This window comes from Zonotrichia leucophrys, chromosome 1, assembly GCF_028769735.1.
Source record: "Zonotrichia leucophrys gambelii isolate GWCS_2022_RI chromosome 1, RI_Zleu_2.0, whole genome shotgun sequence".
In the NCBI taxonomy this organism is placed as follows: domain Eukaryota; kingdom Metazoa; phylum Chordata; class Aves; order Passeriformes; family Passerellidae; genus Zonotrichia; species Zonotrichia leucophrys.
Window position 1 is genome coordinate 114,316,525 of NC_088169.1, and position 16,004 is coordinate 114,332,528.

A 16,004-nucleotide genomic window follows, 5' to 3' on the forward strand; every position below is an offset into this window, starting at 1 on the left:
ACAAATGAACAGAAACCACTTGCAATTTCATGCACAATTTCTGTTCTTCAGCTGTCTGCTAAAGTGCTGTCCTCCTCAGCTTTAGGGTGCATTATGCACTTAAAATGTCTTTATACTTAGCTGGAAAGATCAGTTATCTTACTTTCCTTCATTATTCCAATGTAGCAAGGAAAATTTTGGAGAAAACCTCGCTCACAGCTGCAAGAAGTTAATTGTGCATGTGATAATCAAGAACTTGATCTTGACTGAAGGCTGGAAAATCATGCTGCACTCCAGATGAGTAATTTTTGCACTGAATAGTTATTAGTCAGATTTTGGTTTGGTCTCAGGAGCCAAAGCTTCTGCTTTTGTATCTTAGTGAGAGGCTTGGGCCAGTCTTTTCACTTTATGTTTAAGAAGAGATTTTTATGGTCTTCTCTAGAAGAAAATAATAACTTGAGACATGTGGATGAAGATATACTGGAGTAGAGGTGACTGAATTGCTTTCATTGGAAACTTCTAAATTCTACCTTACTAACAATTTTTCTCAGAATGTGCTTCTACTCACTGTTTCTTTGTGGATGAGAGAAAAAACCTTGTTCTCTTGAAGTTTTTTTAATAAAGGAAAAATTTAACAGTTTTTGTTGCATGGATTATTTCTGGTTTATTTTTGTAACTAAAAATGTAAAAAGGAACAAGCTTGGTGGTGCTTTTGGTGGATTTTGAGCTTGCTGTATTAACTTGTAGTCTGAAGTGATACACCCTTTTTTTAAAATATTTTTTTACCTTGCCACATCTCAAAGTAATGTCAGCACATTGCAAAGAAGGATGGCATCAAATACTTGAGATGACTCTGTTTTGTGAGTCAGAATTTACCTTAAAAGATGTCGCTGTGATATTTTCTGAAAAATCCCTTCACCAGGATTTCTTCTCCTGGGAAGATGAGAAGCCTCAGCTTTTCCATGTTTTGCTCCTCTGGAATGTGATCTAGAGATTATTTATCCAAACATGTGAATTGTTTTTAATTAATCACGGCCAGCTGTGTTGGACTCTCTGAGTCAGTCATGAGTTTTTATTATTTATTATTTATTATTTTCTAGCTTTCTGATGTATCTTTCCTCTTTCTTTAGTATAGTTTTAGTATATAATTTTCTTATAATGAATAGAATAGAATAGAATAGAATAGAATAGAATAGAATAATATAATAATATAATATAATGATAAATTAGCCGTCTGAGAATATGGAGTCAAATTCTCATCTCTCGCCTCGTCCTGGGGACCTCACAACACCACAACAAGACAACACAAGTGTCAGAAAACACAGAGATCTGTACCAGCCCTGAAAGTCTTTCCTGAGTTCTAGGCATAATTACAGATTTATTTATTTTCCCAAATCTGCTTGCTGTAGCTGTTGAATATAAAATGAGGTAACATTATCCAGCCTGCTTAGCTGACTCCAGGATGGAAGAGGTGATGTTTGCAGAGCCACGTGGGAACTGCAAGGCTCAGTGCCTATCTGTTAACATCCTCCCAAGGAAGGCATTCAGGCTCACGTGCAATCACTAGGCTACCATCAGACTTATTATTATACACAAGAAATTTGCTTGGGAATGATATCTGTGTGAGCCATTGTCAGTAGCTGGGGTTGTGGCCACAACTGTTTTATCATTATACCCGCTGGGATTTTACTAGCAGCAGCACACATCAGTCTGTGCATGGCTGTGCTGTACTACTGCTATGCCAGCTTGTTCCCTTGCATCCAGATCCAAACCCATTAAAATATTACAGCAAGGCACGCTGGATTTCCCCAGCTCAGAGTTGTAGCATGCATGTTAATCATGCAGGAGATGATTTTTACATAAGGGGGACAAGCCAAAAAAACGAGCCCGGCTTCCAACTCAATTTCCTAAGCATAAGCAACTAATTTTTTTGATGCCCAGCACCCCCTTGGGGCCCCAGACTTGGTGCTCATCCCCCTGCCATGCTCTGATGCGGGCACAGGCACCCCAGATGGTTTTGGTTGGACATCAGGGGGAATTTTGGAGGAATTGAACCCACAGGAAGGGTGATGAGACATTGGAATGGCTGTCTAGGAAGGTGTTGGAGTCACCGTCCCTGGAGGTGTTTAGGGTGGCACTCAGTGCCATGGCAGTGTTGGGTCACAGGTTAGACTCAGTGATGGACTTTTCCAGCCTAATTGGTCTTGCTGGTCTGTGAGCTGAGGCGGCCACATGAATATTCAGAACCCCACCCATGGCCAGGCTGCCCCTGCAATCCCTCACAGCCCCGCAGGGCACGCCTGTGTCACTGAAACTGAGGGAAAAACAAAAACCCTCCAACAGCATTTTTAGTGTTGGAGAATCAAGGCATTACTTTATGCTGACCAGGATACTGTTTTGGCCAGGATGTGCAACAGAAATAATTTCATCCACACAGGGCCCGGGCCGTGCAGAGGAAATCATTCCATCACACATCAATTTTACTAGATTTTTCACACACTTACAGAGTCAAAACCCATGAAAATTCATTGGTTCAGTGTTCATTGGCCCCAAGTTACACAGTTCTTAGTATTTGGCTTCCTATAATTAGGAATTCCTCATTCCTTGGTTCTTTTATATCTCCTTTACCAGAGCAGGTATCTCCAACAGTGCCAGGGGTGATGTTTGGAGTTAGTAGTAATGTTGGAAATAGTTAAATTAATGGCCACTCATGGCTGTTATCTTTTGTGTATCTTCTGTGCTACTCCCAGCTTGTTGAGATGTTAAGATCTCACCAGGCTTCATGTGGAAAGAAACTTCAATTCTCTCCCATAGGGCAAGGGTGAACAGGGGTTGGATTTATTGATCTCAGAGGGTTTTTTATTCTATAATTCTGTGATAACTGAATAAAGTTACATTAAAAAAAAATTTCTTATCTTGTCCAACACCTGGGTCAGCCCCACAGCTGAGGGTGGGTGCCCACTGTGCCTGATCCTGGCCTGTTGCAGGCACCCAGTTTGTGGGGATTGGGAGTGGAGCTGTGGCCCTGCTCATCGCTAATTGGCTACACCTGTGAAAAACAGGTGAAGAACATTAAAGATAATGAGCCAAACAGGTGAAGAGCATTAAGGATAATGAGCCATTAAGTGCCCAGAGGCACTGACCAACCAGCAAAGGGAACAGAGGGCACACAGGTGCAATGCATTTGGGATGAAGAGTATAAAAGGTTGTACTGTGTTTGAAGCTCCCTTTTGTGTTGGTTGTGCCTCCACCATCATCCCGATTCTGGCTCTTCCTCCAGGCTGATTTCTGCTTCCTGAGCAACCCCTGTGGAGGTGAGTGCAATACTGCCTGTTGCTGGGGGGTGGTTGTGGCTTCTGAGCACCCGTGAATGCTTTAGGATGTGTAACAATGGTGTGATTTTGTGCTGATACTTGTAAGGCATTAGGGAAAATTTTTCAGGAGCTGAGCTCGTGTCTCAGGAGCTTATCCTGTGCTTGGCACTGATGAGGGGCACCCCAAGTGCTGTGCCCAGTTCTGGGTCCCTCGGCTTTTGTGAGGAGCTGGAGTGTGACCAGACAAGGACAGTGGAGCTGGGGAAGGGTCAGGAGGACAAAGGAGAACATCCAACACTAAAAATGTCTGGTTTTACCAGTACAGCTTTTTTTGAGGTCATGTGAAAGTTTCTTGCTTGTACCTACTAGCGCTATTCCAAAATAACTCTCAAATTCACAATGTTTAAGGCAGTGACCAAGCATATCTTCACAGAAGAGGGGTTACAAAGGAATAAAAGTGTTTCTGCTAAGGTTAACCAAGTGTTCAAGAGTTGAACAGGAAATGTAATTAGGCACCTAAATTAAACCCAGAATGCTCATTCTATTTACCTTTCCCTGATTAATTGGCCTTTGGCTGATGCCTGTCAGCTTCTCCAAAACCCCTCTGCATTTTGCCTTGCTGTTCTGGGCTTGAGGAGTGCAAAACTGATATCTGCAGGCAAATCATCATCCGAAGTGGTAGTTTTCTAATGCCTAGAATGATTTCTTTTTTCGGAGGTTATTGCACAGATTGGGCTTTGAAAGCCTTCCACATCACCCACAGGTCAAGAAATGGCAAAGATTGGCTTTTCGGCCCTGTTTGCACTCAGCTAAATTTCAGGTGGCAGCGACTTTGGGTGCTCATTTGCTGTGTTTTGGGCTCTTGGTGTAGGGCAGCTGTCTCAAGGGTCCACGTTAGAGAACGGGAGAAATAAATACCAACAGGGAATTAAAAAATAAGTAATGCTCCTGCTAAGCTAAGATGACAGCGTTGTACAAAAGAATCTGGCATCAAAAGGAGGGAACAGGCACTGCTGGGAATGTTCTGTTTTTAGAGCTGGCAGATTACAGCACACAAGGAACTGGTGAGTAATACCCGTTGTATTCTTACTGGCACCTGGATGGCTGCCAACATCTTCATTTCAGTAATTGTGCTCTCATTGCTGTGCTGTGTGAGGAGCAGATCCTGGGGACAGTGAGACAGAAGTTGTGGATTGTTGGGGTTTTTTTTTAGGTAGTTATAAATGACTGAGTGCTTTAGAAAACACAATTTAATAATGGTAGTGGGGTCTGGACTAGTATTGTACAACAAAATGGATGTAAGCAGCCATAACTCTTAACTTAAATATTTAAGTTGTTTAAACTTTTATTAATTTTGAATTTCATGAACAGCCAGAAAAAGTGACTTTTATGAGAAAAGTCTTCTTTCAGCATACAGTAGTGTGTGTTGGTTATGGTGTAGTTAATTTTTTTAGTAAATTCAACTATTGGTGTATCACCGTCATGTTTCTGAAAAATCCCTCTGCCAGGATTTCTTCTCCTGGGAAGCCTCAGAGAAAAATGAAAACAATAATTATCTGATTCAATTCTCCTGTGTTTTGCTGCTTTTGAATGTGGTTTGGACTTTGTTAGCCAACGGGTGATTGTTTGATTGGTTTCATGTGAATTGTTTTAACTTAATGACCAATTACTGCCCAGCTGTGTTGAGGCTCCGGAAGGAGTCACGAGTTTTTCATTAGTATTTTGTTAAGCCTTCTATAAGTATCCTTTCTCTATTCTTTAGTATAGCATTCTTTAATATCATATAGATCATAAAATAATAAATTAGCCTCCTATGAGCATGGAGTCAGATTCACTCATTCCTTGTATTGATGGGGGCCTCAGAAAATACCGCAATCAGTGTACAAGAGAGTCCTACTCATGTTTACTAAATCCCTTTTTTTCCACACTGAAAGTGTCACATAGCCAGTTACTGACAGAAATCAATTTTTAAATACTTGGTGCATGTCTGTTTTCAGAAGTAGGTTACATTTGTTCATCCAGTCAGGAAAAGGAAAAGTACCAGATTGTCTTTTTTGAACACAGCTCAGCAACCCTCTGAATGCTGGCAGCTGAGCTCTACGTGGGGGAACGCTGCAGAGAAATCCAGCTCCATCTGAATAATGCAATTCCATTCACGGTGTTCTAGGAACACGATGAAAAGAGAGAGCCTGAGTTTGTCAAACGTATTGTTCGTGGCAAATTATTCATTCAGCTTTAACAAGCACTCAGCTGCTGCTGAAGCTGTGCTCAACAAGTGACAGGTTCTGGGGCCGGTCCGCCCTGCCTGGGCTCGCAGGCTGCACCGTCAGAAGCGTTTTCCCATTGCTCCAGGCGGTATCAGCCATCCCCAGCTCAATTAAGATGTGATGTGCTTTTCTTCCTCGCTGCTTTCCTTTTATCTCTGCTCCTTCTATTGCTGTGACATCTTTCTTCTCCCTATTAGGGTTGGTCCTGAATACTGATAAGGTTAAATTTGCTGTAAATTGTGGGAGAAATAGGCCAGCCCCGTGATGCCTGGTATCTTGCAAACATCAAACCTTTCATGTTCAGAGGGCTCCAAGAATTATATGAGTTTTCGACCTTTGTTTTTATCAGATTTGGAGCCAAATAATTTTTTTAAGAACTGCTTTCATAGTTCTCCACTTGCAGAGTTTCTCTGTAAACGTTCAATGCCAAATCAAGTAAAATTTTGTCTTAGGGCTGTTTTAATGATTAAGATTTAAAAAGCCTCAGACTTTGGGCTGACCCAACAGAGAGGTTTTTGTGGCGTGGTAGAAGTGGAGCTTGGATTGGTTACGGTTTTTTTGGTGCTTTTTGTTTTGTGGGCTTTTTTTGTTTTATTTTGTTTCTCTCAATTTTTTATCCTGTTTTTGAATTTTAGGTCTTTCATCACTAATGCTGGCATTTCTACTCCTCTTCTTAACTTTATGCCAGTTAACTTAAAACGCTTGTTTATGTCTTTGTACTATAAATCTAGTGATGCTGTTTGCAAAGAGTTAGTTTGAAGCATTTTAAAGGTTTTTAAAAATTAGTTTTAAATCTTCATGTCATTTTCAGATGACACCAGCATAATTAATTTTTAATATTCACATTAAAAATTTCACAGAGAAACAGAAGAGATTTTCAAATTCTCAAACTTGGCAGAGAGGCTGAGAGTAGAGATCACCTTGTTTGTCCTTTGCGTTTTGGAACTCCAAGTCTCAAAACCAAATTGTGTCAGAACACTAAGAGTTGTTACGGTTGGGTTATTGATATGTGTGGTTTTGTGCTTTTGGTTTTTGGTTTGTGTTTTTTTTTGTTTTATTAATTTAAGAACACTTTATGGCTGGGGAAGGTTATAAGATGATTGCCTGCTGCTTCAGGGACAACTGCTATATCCCATTAATTATATTAATAATTTGTTTGATAATAATTTGATTATTAATAATAATCTTTTGATTATTATGATTTCATGTGGATTATTGACTTGACATAAAATGACAATAGCAAAAGCAACTCTGTCAAAATCAGGTTTGATCTTTTGATCTTTTCCAGGTGCAGTTAATTTTGGTGTTGGTTTTTGGGTTTTTTAAGTACTTCAGCATCTGGGTATTGTTTTCCAGGAAGTGCACTTTTGTTTCTTGTGGCTTTTAATGCTGTTGAGTTCACATGTACCCCTGCATATGTGAAGAATTAATGTGCTGGTTTATTGAGTCTTAGATTTCTGTGATCTATAGGCTCCCCCTATTCAGTTTGTATAAAATATAACCCTGTGTTGAAGTTTGCATAATGTTGGAATGCAAATTATTTAGTAGCATTTTATTATTGGAGCATTACATTTTTATTAAACAGCTCTTCAAGATAAGGTTTGGACCTCAACAGAAATTGAGAATTCAGCCTATCAGCTATAAATAAATTTTTAAAGCACCATAAGAAATAAGAGGGATATGAGAAGTTTCTGCAGGTACTCCATCCTTTCTAACAAAGCTAAAAAAGACCCATACAAATTTGGTGGAAATTGTTGACAAAAGTCTTCTAAATGTTGGTGCAGCTTTAATCAAAAAGTCAATAATAGTCACACAATCTATTCAAGTGGTTGGTCTGTTTCAGTGCATGAAATTTTAGGCAAGTTTTTCCTGGGGCATTCACTCAGTTTATTTGCATTTTCTGATTCATTTGGCTGGACAGCATTTTTGTGTTCCTATCTTCTCTACTTCCTACTCTAGCAATTTTAAGTAGCTTTTTCTTATTGCTTTTTGGAGACAGAACAAGGGGCCTCACTTAGCAGAAAGCAGAGATTCAGCAGTTTATGGAAAACTGGCATCTTGTAGAGTTTCCAGGCCTGCCATTTGTCATCATTAGTGATTCCTGAGGTTGCTGGCACTCCTGTAGCTATTTCTGCAGAGCAGACCTAGTGCTGTTTTGTGATTTGGGGAGCTGCTTGTGTGAATGATGATGCATCTAAGTGTTGGTTTGTACGGAGTAGTTGTGGATTTTATTTATTCCAAGATAAACTGCTGACCCTGAAAATGGTTTAACCAATTGCTCTGCAAATACCACAGGTTGCAGGTGCCACTTTAGAGGAAAGTGGGGTTCATAAACATGAGTTTGATCTTGACAGACACATTTTAACTATCCTTACCTGAATGTGTAAAAGAGAAAATCTGCTGTAGTAACCTTTCAAATAAGCCTCGGGTAATTAAGGGTCAAGATCCTTTCCTGGTGCAGAAAATTTAAGGTTTCCATGGACTCTGCCACTGTGGCAAGCAAATCCTCACCTGGTGTGCCAGCAAAGAATACACTTATCCTAATCTCCACTGTTTTGTGAAGGTTGAGAAAAGGGTGAATAAGGGCTCCTAGTTCTTTTTCTTACCTGGAAGAATTGGCTGAAAATACAGAGAAAGCTAAATGACATATTATGGAGTGTAGTGAAATCTACATGTGGCTGGGAACAAGTGCATGTACCTTTTTCTCTTTTGGGGGGGCATAATAGGATTCTCATCAGTTGTCTGTAGGTAGGCAACTCTAATCCTATATAACATACATTACTGGAAGTTAGCAAAGTACAAGGAATACTATGGCTTCAGTGACAGTGTTTTAAAACGCTTTTAAAAAAGCGCTGGATGTCTGCTACAGCTTTTTAAATTTAGCCCTGTGTAGTTCAATTTTCCCCATCATCCTTGCTGGTCTAATTAGGAGAAATACAACTGCTGGTTGGACTCCTAGGAAGGGAGAGCATCACTTGTGTGTGTAACTTGCAGCCTCCTGTCACCTCAGTTTAAATGAGAGCTAAATGGAAAACTGGGATTGTGTCTGGGGCCTGTGGTGCAGAGAAAAGGAGTTCCATGGGCTCCTACCCCTTGTTGTCTTTTTTAGTACTGTGCTGATGAGCTTGCTCATGAGGATTGAGGCCTCCCAAGCTCAACACTGGGCTTTGATAGTTTTAAAACTTTTCTAATGGTTTGAAGCAGATTGTAAGGCATGCTGTTTCTAAACCAGTTTTATTGTGGAAGATAGCTTGTCTCTAGAAATTGATATGCTTCTCTGTTTGGCTTTTTTAACACAAGCCTGCACAGGGAACAGAAGCTTATTGGCTACTCCGAGTTTTCCCATTCAGTGACAATTACAGAACCCTTTTGTGCTAAAGAACTGCTGCTGATGTACTGTGAAAATTCTCTGTCTGATAGACCCTGGATTTTCTCTTTGCTGTGCCTGTGAATTTGTGGAGAGACTTTTCATTAGTCCCCAGTGCAGCCAGTATTGACTTACATACCAAGATTTAACTAGGGAGGTTAGTGCTCTGCTTTTTAAGTGGGTGCGTAGTCAGCCTTTCATAATAAGGCAGAATGCTTGCTGCAGAGTTTCAAATATTTTCAAAATCCAATTTGTCTAAGTCAGAGCTGTGTCCAAACTGCTGTTGGTGAAGGCAACTGATCAGACTGGCAAACAAGTGTAGCTTTTGTGAGTACCAGCCCTTTTTTATCTCTGTTCCAGCCACATTACTCAGTCCAATAAACTGCTTTTTTCCTGCAGAATCTGCTTGCTTCCATTAGATTCACTTCACTGCTATAGTATAGAAATAGTATGGGAATGATACCATAAGGGAATAGTTTAAAATAGATATTAAAAGTGTGCAGCCAATGTCACATCATCACCATTGAAAATTGCTGATTGCTTGGGTAGTGTGGAGATGTATTTAGGTGAAAAATTTTTAGGAGTGGTGCAGCCACATTTGAAATCAGTAGAAGTTCTACAGTGTTCATTAGGAGATGATCATTATGCTTAATATGGAAGCATGTCATCTAGTGAAATGCTTCCAGCTTGTTATGGATAAATAGTTGTTGTCATATTTGTTCAGACATTCCTTCAGTTAAACCTGTGCTGGTTTAGGTTTTTTTCTAGTTAATTAATACTAATTTTGACATTTGAGCTTTGCATTTGTGTTTAAATTTGGGGTTCTACTTAGCAATGCTTTTTATGAAATTAAGATTTAGGTTCCAGCATTTTCTTGTACACCAGGAATCTCAGACCTGGCAGTGTCTGCACAGTAACCCCTGTAACGTGTCAGGCTCCTCCTTCTCCCTTTTTCCGTGACTGCTGCATGGAATCTGGGCTGATGCTAATCTGGAAGGACAGTCACACCTCATGAAAGAATCATCACTGCTAATCAAATCAGAGTGAAAACCCACCACTCTGCATCAGTGGAGACATTTAACGCGCTGAATATTTCATGCACTGGGGGCTGTGGCTGCAGACAGAGCCCTCTCACCGGCTCCTCGTTGCGTGCAAATATTTACTCAGACACTCCGGAGTGGCTGAGCTGGTGTGCAGCAGCCTTGAGTGATCCTTCTAAGTAATGGTAATTACAAGTGACTCCACACACGCTGGGTCACGGGGGCTTGCAGACGGCCCCTTGCTTTGTCAAAGCTCCCCTTGCCTGCATGATTAAGTGGGCAGCGTGCCACAGGAAATTTGATGCATACAGGATGACAAATGTCTGTTTTGGCTGCTGAGAATTGAACTCAATTGTAGATCCGCAGAAACATCAAAACACAATCAAGGGCTGACATCAAACCCGTGAGCCAAGAGAATTCCTCAGGCAAAAAGGGCTGAACTTGAAAGTACAAGGAGGGAGTGCTTTAGTTTGTGTGGTGGTACAGCAGTTTGTTTGGCTGATTCCTTGCAAGGAGGGCTAGAGCAAGTAACAACCCAGAAAAATCTCTGTAGTTCTAGTTGTTCCTTATGTTTAAATTGTAAATGTGGAGGGGCAAAAGAACAGAGCAATGAAACCCAGTAAGTTTCCTTTTGGTTTTTATATTTAGAGTTTAAATTTTTTTCTCTACGGTATAGAATAGTTGCTCTTGGCTATCCATGGTGGAAATCTTCCTTTTTGTTTACCCTGATAGTATCTCCTTGTGACGCCAGGAAGAGTTCACTGTTTAAAATAGGAGTGCAAATGCTTAATTCACCTGCTGCTTTTGCAATTGTTTGCTATTATAAGACTGTTTTAAAATGCTGTTTGGTCTTGTTGCCTCCATGTTACTCACACCATGATAAGTGATGACATGAAGGGTCAGACTGTAGAATTAGACTCATCCTGCACCTCCCAGCAGTGGTAAAGATTGATTTAATGTTATTTTCAGGCCCTAGATCTGTACAATCTGAGTAGCCCTGTAGGTTGTTGTGTGTGGTGAAATCCACTTCCAGGCTGGGAGCAGGCTGCAGGTTTGCAACACCAGCACGTTATCTCTGAGTGGAGAATTAGTGGCTGTGCTCCTTTGCTCTGAGTGAGGGATGGCAGAGGGTGAGTGGGTGCTGCATCAATCTTCATTTCAGCTAGAACTCTTCTGCATCAGGAGTTCTGGTGTTTGCCTTACAAGGTTTGTAGCCCTTCCTGTATCTCCTCTAGAGATGCCACCGTGTGTCCTCTTTCCTCTGCTTTTGCAGTGCCACTACACTGAAGGTGGAGACAAAATACACCTTGACAGATGTGCTTGTCAAATAATAAAAATCATTATTCCTAAGCAGGTGTTCAGGAGCTGGGAAAAAACTGTTTATAGAGTTATTTGCTGGTTGTGGGCAGTCTGTGGAGCTGGTCAAATAATGAACTGCTGAAAGGAATTTTGAGTAAATATCAATATTTGTTGGATAAATTGCTTTCAATGGATAATTTTTTTCGTCTGCCAGGAGACTGAGTGATGGTGGGTCTAAAGCAAAGCCCTTCACGAGGAGCATGGAAGCACTGTGTGTTGGGATGCTTCTGGCAGTCTGCAAGGAGGCAGAATTCCTCCCAAGGGGAAGAGAATGCAGTTTCTGCCCTGTCCCACTTGCTTGTTCTGCAGTGCAGCTCTGCTTGAAGGAAGGAAAAGTAGTGACTTCTATGCCAGTCCATTTGATTATTGACAGACTTCTCTGTGTGTTGAGGCTGTTTAATACAGACAAGTAAAACCAAGCCAATTTTCTACTTGGTGTGCTCTGTTTTGCCAGCAGTGACCGGATAAAACCCACAAAAGCCAAGAAATATCCCCACAAATGCACGAAGCAAACTCTGAAAGCAACTTAGCTTTCTTCCAAGAGCAGCAGTTTTAATTTCTGAATGTACCTGGCTGAATTTGTCACACTCCTGTGTGCTGCTTGCTTCCACTGCACCAGCTGCTTGTGCATGCAGTGCCACAAATGCTGCTTGCCCCAGGCTTATGTTCCTGACTATTTCCTCTCATAGGATCCACAGTGGTGGAGAGAAGCTGTTGGTATTGGATAGGTCTTTTCTCAGGTGTAATCAGTCTGAAGGTTTATGATTTCAAAATAACTTTACCTATAGAAATTGAAATTGCTCATTACAAGCTAGAAATTGAGATGGCATTTTTTTTCCCCTAGGAAAAAGTGATTTATAAATGACAGAACTTGCATTTGTCTTTTCCACAAAAGCTTTCTATGCAAAGCATGGTTGTGTCCCACTGGAAGGAAAAAAGGTGTTTATAAAACACTTTTTTCTCAATGTGTGCTGTATATACTCATGTACAACATGTTGTAAGATCACAGTGGTAGTTCATGTGGCTTTGCTGTGTCTCTGGATGGATTTGCATGATGTCAGCCTCTTCAGAGCAGATTCAACCTGAGCAAACTAGTGATTTATTAAATTTTTTATTTAATTTTGATATAGGTCTCTCTTCTTCTTGCTCTTCAGAAACATCAGTTAGAAGGGATCACTTTGAGAGAGGTGTATTGTATATTTTTGAAGAATCCTATGAACTGCTGGGTAACCAGCCCTACATGCTGTTAGGCCTTTCAGAGAATTTCTTACCCTGTGACCTTCTTCAGGAACTGTTCCTCCCCTCTCAGAGGAGACACAAAATCATCTTGTTCCTGTCAAGAAACATTGCAATGGTTGTGATGTGTTGTAATGAATCTCTGTGGAAAAAAAAATTGCTATTTTGGATTTAGTGTAAGCAAATGCAGCTACTTACTGCAAGCATTTCTAACATCTCCTTGCATGGAAGGAATGAACATGCTGCTGCTCTGAATGCTGAGTAGCTCCACAATTTCACTCAATACAACCTTGGAATTTGGCTCCTTGCAGTTTGCTTAAAACCCAGGAATAGTGCCTGGTGGTTGAAGTAAGAGTATGGTTCTACACAAAATATACACAGCTGGCATTTTTTTTTTGAGCTTTCTGCTATGTTTTTCTGCTTCATTATGTGTCTTAAAAATATTTCAGTCTGAAGGGTTTCATCTGAGTTTATCTGGGTTTTTCTTACGTGAGTTGTCAGGGATATAAATAAGAATTACAGCATGTTATCTTGTGCAGGAAGAGAAGCCAAAATCTATATTAAAGGTATTTTTTCATGTGGAAAGGTAAGTTCTGTAGTCCTTTGACAATAAAACCTATGAGATACAAGGAACTGAAGTCCATGGTTGTCCAGATGTGTCCTGGCTGTCTAAGTCAATATTTTATGCCTGCACCAAGTTTGCTGAAGCAGTGTAGTTGTTGGAAAATGCTTCTTGATGAAATCTTATTTATGCTAAAAGTCATGTAATCAGGAAAAAAAACCCCACTGTAACATGTTTGCATTGCGAGTGTTTGCCCTGATCCCAGTGCAAGGCCTGAGAGTCACACCAGTCGTTACAGGAAGAATTACTGCAGCTTTGGTAATGGCTTGTGTACCACACCCAGGCTGCTTCTGTTCTAAACCTCAGCTAATTTTGAGAATTGGAAATGACAAGAGTTGTCAAATTATTTCTAAAGGACATGGAATGAAAGCTGGTGATGTTTAATTTTTTTTTTCTCACTTAACTTGCCTAAAAGCACCTTTAGCTGCTCTGATCTGAAAGTGCAGAGTGTAGAGCAGTGTTTGCTTGCTGGAAATCCAGGAAACACTGAGTTGTCAGTTCTATTGGCATCTGCCTGCCCTTATGTGCTTTAAAAAACTGGATAAGAAAATGGAAATCTATTGTCTTGTTTCTTAATGGGAATATCTTGGAAAATAAATCACTTCTTCCACCCTTGTTCTATGAGGAAACCAAGGATAATTCAGGCACAGTCTGAGTAGGAACTTCAAGATATTGAAGTTCTGCTTTATCTGCTTTTGATTCCCTAATGGACCTTCATCTCCAAAAAGATGAGATGGTTATGTGCTGATTAATGTGGACTATTTACCATTTCTGCTGATAAGCTGGGAGGATGCATTAAATCTGCCTCAGCGAGTGGCAGTGAAGTTTCAAATGGTAACGAGGACAGCTGCATCTTTGTTTGACTCCTGAAGGTCAAGTGTTTCTAAATCCTTTCCCAGCTTATAAATAAGATTGCTGATGTGATTCAGTTAGTTATGGAAACTGTAACCTCAAGGATATTTTCAGCTTTTTGTGTTGGTGGAAATACTTCTGGCTGTATTTATAGTGATACTCTAGATAGTGCTTTTCAGTCTTTTTTTGGGCAGTGGCTCATATCAAGCCACAGATGTATTTTGAATGAGTAGTGAGACTGCCTAAATCTTAAACTGGAAGTTGGAGTTAGAGCCAGTTGGAGTTAGACTTGAAGATGACAATTTCATGAGGAATATGTGTCCCCAAAGCCCTCAGCTTCCTTAGGCTTGTTTATTTCAGGGTCTGTGGTTCAGTGCTGCTGGTGCTTGGGGTCTGAGATGGAAGAAGAAACGATTACTTGCAAAATTACAACCTCTTGCTTGTCAAGGTCAAGATTTTTGGCTTTGTTTTTCTTCCCCCAGTGCAATTGAAGAGCTGCTTAAAATGGAGATCTGAAGTGCACTTGGGTATAATCCTCATTTGAGAAAAGAATGGAGGGAAATGCTTACTGGTTAAATAGGGGAAGAGTAAGGGCAGGGTCAGAGTTGCACAGAAACCCTGCAACTTCTTCTGGCATGACCTTTGCCAATGTCAGGGTCTGGAATGCCAGTTTAGTGCATAGAACTGCTGCTGCTGGGGATCAGCGGTCACTGGACCCCCAGGGTCTTCATATCTTGAGCAGCAGTCTTGTATTTTGCAGCTTTTGTTTCCAAAAAGCCTCAGCGGGCTTTTGTTTTGTACTCCTGCTGGCTTCACCTACTTCCAGCTCCTCTGTGACCCCTGGGTATTGCCAGGCCCCTCTGACTTTGCCCTCTTTCTGTGGCAAAGCTGAATCTGAGCTCCTCAAGGATGAAGAGTTTCCTCAGAAGGACACAGGTGCCTCTAGAAGCCTGGAGCTGATCCTGAGTGATGGGTTGTTTATTGAGCCTGCAGATGATGGCTGTGCTTAGAGATGTGTGTACTGTAAATTACTGCTGCAGGTTCTGTGGTACCTTGCTCATAAAACACTGCCCGACTTGCTCTCTTGTGAAGTATTTTGATGTTAACGCTTCAGAAGGCTTAATCTGATCAGTAAAACTTTTTACCTCACTTCAGCTCCCTTCTGCTGCAATTTGCTCCAGTGCCATGTTCCTCTTGTGAAGCCAACTTGTAGCATAGGCAGTTAAAAAAAAAAGGCCAAATATCTGATTGCGCAAAGGTGTACATTGCTACTGAGAGGCTGTCAATTCTTCCTGGGCAGCTTCCTCACTCTTTGTGGGAGATAGCTTCTTATCTGAGTTGGATATTTTCAAATGCTTTAAGGACTTCCCTGAACTTCGGACCATAGTGATTTGCATTTGAGTAACAGTCAGACTTAGTTTTGTGCAGTGCTTGTTTTTCCTGGTGGAATTGCATTTATGAAGAATAATTAAAAAAAAATATCATGAAATAAAGCTATGTCTATGGTTAGATCTCATTTGGATCTTTAATGAGTAGGCATGAATTTGTCATGTGATGTGGGAGGTGTTCACTGATCCATCCACAAAAATATTTAACATCAGTTGTGGCTCTGGATAGTTGAGCCATTTTTTCTGTGTGTTGTTACCTTGTTAAATAATGATACGTTCTTGTTTCTGTTTCAAACTATTTGCTGAGTTTTGCCATTTACAAAACTGTCAGTTTATCACATGCAAGTTCTTTTTTGTGTAGAGAAAACAAATATTTTTAAGTGGTGGCTTTACAGAGGCACCAAATTTATCACACTAAAGTGTGGACAGGCAATTTTGTAAGTGAAAGAATTTGGAGTTGGAGTGTGAATCTGGTTTGCCTCTAGGATTTTGATGTTGCTTTGGGACTGAGAATACCATGGCTCTTTTTGCTGGAAGTCTTGTCATTATAAAGCTGCAGAGATTAAACATGTCATTATTT

The 16,004-nt window shown here is 40.6% G+C and overlaps 1 protein-coding gene across 4 annotated transcripts in view; it reads left to right on the forward strand.

Moving 5' to 3' along the window:
- The first annotated feature begins 3,181 nt into the window (after nucleotides 1-3,181).
- The window catches only part of EPHA6 (EPH receptor A6), a 603,925-nt gene continuing 591,102 nt past the window's right edge, over nucleotides 3,182-16,004 (forward strand). For 3 of the 4 annotated variants that reach the window (XR_010442290.1, XM_064728221.1, XM_064728244.1), the window contains exon 1: nucleotides 3,182-3,293. The gene's annotated coding sequence lies outside the window, so the exon portion shown is untranslated. The remainder of the gene's footprint in view (nucleotides 3,294-16,004) is intronic. The other variant, XM_064728211.1, reaches the window with a different exon arrangement.